We start from the raw sequence: 4,930 nt of genomic DNA, 5'->3' as shown, positions 1-4,930 counted from the left end.
CGATTTCTCTCTGGTGCCAAACAAAGGCGCCCTTCGCATCGATGTGGATCCCTAGGCACTTATATTTCTGTTCTATGGTGATCTGGAGATTATTGTATGACAAGCTACCTCCTCAGCACCTCTTTTTTCCAAATGTGACCACTTGTTTGTATAACTGTATAATTGATTCAACAGGCATTGCAACCTGATCCTCGTGAGGCTAAACAGAGCGAGGCCGTCAACATATAGGAGGTTGCTAATCTGGACACTGCCAATCTTTGGAGGGTGATAGTTTACTGTGTCAAGTTCCAGTGGAAGGTCAGCTATAAACAGGTTGAAAAGCAAGAGAGCTAGCACACATCCCTGCTTAACTCCCCGTGACGTGGGGATTTTTCTTGATAGATGTGAGCTGCACACGAGCTTGACTTGAATCCAAGTATTAGTCTGCAACTGGATGATTGACTCCAGAAGTTTAGCTGGAATTCCCCATTTTGTTAGCTTAGCCCAAAGCGCCTCCTTTGAAGTCCACAAAGCAGTAGTGTAGTAATGTGGATGAGGTTTTTGCTTTATTAATAAGAATTGATAGGGCTAATAGGTTTGTCACTGTACCTGACTTTGCTATGAAGCCGGTTTGGTTTCCTGGGATCAGTCCTTTTAGCTCAGCCCACTGTCTCAGGTCCTCAAGAAGAAGGCTAGCAAAGTATTTGGCCTCGTTGGCAAGTAAGGCTATCTGCCTATATTTGCTTGGGGCTGATCGAGAACCACACTTGTAGATTGGATGAATTATTGCCCCCACGCCACGAGTCAGGTATGGTGAACTCCGCAGGCTGTAGTCGAAGAGGGTTGTTAACTGGTTGGCCCAGAATGATATGTGAAATCTAAAAAGAGCCTGTAGCAGGCCGTTTGGGCCTGGTGCTCCATCTGTTGTATTATTTTGGCCAGCCTATTTGGCATAAAATGGATTTCTACGCTTAGGAATTTCTGTAGATCTTTTGATTGGAACTGTTGCTGCTGGGCTTATTGTAGTATAAGTCAATGGATGGTCGTTTCCTTCGCTGTGTGGAAGTGACTGGTCAAAAATGTTGCCCATTCTTGCTCTGAGATGTTTGTGCTGCCCAGGCCAGTGTTTCCGTTTGTTTGCCTGTTCACCAGCATCCAGAACTTCCTTGAATTCGGGATTTTACTTGCGTGTTGGAGAGTGCACCAAAACTGCTGGAGATGATGCTGTTTCTCTTTACGGCATGCCGGTCTATAATTTTTTGTGCTGTTTTGTAAGCTATCTTTGACTCTGTGGTCTTGTGTTTCCTCTGGTCTATTTTGAGGGCTTTGTTTAAAATTTTCTTGAATGCCATGTTTTCTGTGGAGGTGTAGTTTTGATTTGCGCAAACATGTTGGCGGGCTGGCTCTTGCAATTCTCCAAGAAGTTGAGTACAGAAATTAAAGCAGTCAGTTATTGGAGAGCTGGCCATTTGGTTAACGTGTGAAATGAACTGCTCACACACTTTCATGATGGTGGTAATGATGGCAGAATTCCATTTTAATCGCTTTAGATTTTCTGAGTGAACGCCTTGATCTATAACTTTTGATGGTTTGTGGTGTGCTAAGTTTAAAGCAATGGTGCCGATCTGTTGGCGATGATCACTCTCAGAACGTGCAATAATACTGTAATTTTCAATGTATGGAAGCAATTTAGTGTTACAAATGGTATAGTCTAAGTAGGAGCACTTGTTGCCGTTTGTCCAGGTCCAGTTTGGCGGGGTATCTAGTGGAAACCTGCCGCTCAGTATGGTGAAGCCCACAGTATAAAGCTGTAAAACCAGGAGTTCACCTAGGTTGCAGTGCAATTGGCCCTTTGGTTTTACCTGGTACTTAATTCCCAGTGCAATTGGCCCTTTGGTTTTACCTGGTCCTTAAGTCCATATGGAAGGGTTAAGGGAAGACTTTAAAGGTCCTCGTGGGTACTTTGAAAGAGGTTGGTGTTAAAGTCTCCTGTAAGCAGACAATCTGCTTGAGGAAAGTCTCTAACCAGATCACAACGAATTGAGATTAGCCGGTTTAGCCACACCCGTTTTGTTTGTGCACTAGGTTGATGTATACGATAAGAATCAACAAGGGGTGATGCTGTCTACACGTTTTGATGTTGAATATTGGTTAAATGATACTCTTTAGGCTGCATGAAGTGTATATGGATAAGTACCCTTAGGGCGACCAAATTTGTGATCTCTGACCGCCGGCTTCCAGTGTTCGATACATACGGTTATGGGCTGGCTTTGAGTGGCCCATGTTTTCTGTAGAGGAAGGAGATTGTGGCCTGAAAAAATGTTTAAGTAACTCTAGAGAATAGATTTGATGTTGGACGCCACTGATATTCCAGGAACACAGGACCAGAGAAGGCTGCAACCGAGGTTTAGTTGCATTTGGGAGTTTTGATTGTGAACCGTTAATGTCCAATTTGGGCGGAATTTGTTTGTTGTTATGTCATGGTAAAACATTTTATAAAGCGCGACAGCTTTCCCAGCATAGAGGCTTCCCGGTGCTAACAGCAGAGAAACAGGCGAGGGAGAGAGAAAACTGGCCTATGGCAGTGGAATTGCCTTCCTGAATTCTAGATAGTAATTCATGCTACGGATCTGAACAGGGAACGAGTTCCAGAGTATTGCCGCCATGGTACAGAAAGAACGTCCACCCGCACGCACCCTTCTTACCCGGGGGACCACAACCAGGTGTTGCCCCAAGGGACATGGTTGGCGTGTGGGCTCATATGGCAGCAGTAAGTTGGCCAAGATTCCTGGGGTGGCATATCTCAGAACCTTGAAGGCTATGCAGAGAGCCTTGAACTCAATCGGCCTGGCCACTGGCAACCAGTGGAATCGGCGAATAGTATCTGTCACAGGATAGGCTCTGCGGAGACCAAGAAGGGTTCTGGCAGCCGCATTTTGGACTCTCTGTAGTTTACGAATTTCTGCTTTATTTGCCCCCAGATACAGGGAGCTGGCATAATCCAGTCTCAACAGAATCGAGGCCTGGACGATGACTTGCCGTGTAGTCACATTGAAAAAACCCAGCAAAGTTTTGAGCCCCCGCAATAGCCCAAAGCAAGTCCCTGCCACCTTTTTAGTTTGAACTTGGAAGCTGAGGAACGAGTCCACCCACCCCCCCAGATTCTTTACCACCTGCTTGGGGGGGGCAATGCCAAGGGTTTCGGGCCGACAGTGCTCACTCCACAGGGACAGTTGGCAGTCATCCACTTGGCGACGGCCGCAAGATCTCCTTGGAACTTAGGAGCGTTCCGCGCGGAGTCGTCTGAGAGTGCCACTACCAACTGTGTGTCGTCGGCGTAGGAGACCATAGTTTGACCTTTGTTTTTGGCTACCGCAGCTAGGGGTTGGACATACAAGTTAAACAACAACGGGCTCACGGAGGAGCCCTGTGGCACCCCTTGTTTGATGGTATGAATGCCTGACGTGAAAGGGGGGCTGTCACCTGGAACGTCCTCCCTGCGAGAAAAGAAGAGAGACAATCTAGGGCAGAGCCCAAAATTCCAACCTCCTCCAGACGTTGCAGCAAAATAGAATGGGACACCGTGTCAAATGCGGCACTGAGATCCAATAATATCAGTTCCGACGTGCGCCCAGCATCTACAGCTGTCTGTAGGTGTTTGGTTACAGCCAGGGGCGCTGACTCCGTGCTGTGGCCTGGACGGAAACCCTTCTGGGAGGGGTCTAAGATGTAGTTGGTGTTCAGGAAATCAGTAAGGAGGGAATTGATATAAGCCTCAGTGATCTTTGCCGCCCATGGCAGGAGGGAAATGAGGCGGAAGTTCTCTGGCTTAGCTGGGTCCAGGGTTTTTTTTTTTAGCAGAGTTGCCACCCTGGCCTGCTTCCAATCCCTAGGGACAACCGCTGTGGTGATTGACCTGTTAATCACCTGGCCCAAAGGTGCCAGGAGCACAGGTAGAATTTTCCTGAATTGGCCGGGCTTAAGAGGGTCAGCAGGGGAGCCAGATTTGATTTTGCCGCATAGCGATGGCAGCTGATCTTGAGAGATCAGAGGAAATGCTTACAGAATGCTGGTACTGCGGGGACTAGGAGCAGCACTTAAGCCGGCTTGAGCCAGCGGGAAAGCCCTGTAAATATTTTTCACCTTCCTGACAAAGAAGGTGGCGAGGATCTCACACTGCTTATCGGACACGATCATAGGTGCTGTAGAGGACTTTTGTGATTTAAGGTCTGTGAGTATCGAGAAAATACTTTTCGCCGGATTGCCGCTCTCTCGAATTTTCAGATTGAATGGCCCTATGGTGGCTTTGGATAGCAGCCCGATAGTTCCCCTTCGAGATCGGGTCAAAGTCCCGTCTCCAAACTTGCTCCACCCTTTTGCAAGCCTTGCGCATGGTCGCCAGTTTATCATTGTACCAAGGGCTAGATTTGGTTTTATACTTCTTAGACCACTTGGCAGGAATAAGGCTGTCGAGGGGCTGGAGAATCCAGCCATATAGCGCTGTGTTGGCATCATCCGGGTCATCAGGCAGACAAGGGGTAGTAGTGGAAAGAAGAGCATGGAATTGATCCCAATTCAATTTGTGCCAAGGGCGTTTATAGGAAGACCTCGGACCCAATTTCTGAGATGGTGTTACGCCCTGGAGTGACATGGAGACCAGGTAGTGGTCGGACCAGCACATCGGGATAGGGGTGTGGCCTATAAGGGATGGTAGATTAGAGAAAACAGGGTCCAACAAATGACCAGCCGAGTGGGTGGGACCTGAGACCAGTTGGATTAACTTACAGGCAGCGAGGTCTGCAACAAAGTTAGCCGTTTCAGAATCCAACTGGTTATCTAGATGTAAGTTTAGATCCCCGATAACAGTAAAGTTGGTGGCACTCACAGCCAAAGAACTAACTACCTCAATGAGAGCTGTCCTAAAGTCTTTGGACGGCCCTTGTGGCCGATA

This window comes from Triturus cristatus, chromosome 4_1, assembly GCF_964204655.1.
Source record: "Triturus cristatus chromosome 4_1, aTriCri1.1, whole genome shotgun sequence".
Lineage (NCBI taxonomy): Eukaryota > Metazoa > Chordata > Amphibia > Caudata > Salamandridae > Triturus > Triturus cristatus.
Note: the sequence above shows the minus strand (reverse complement) of the source record.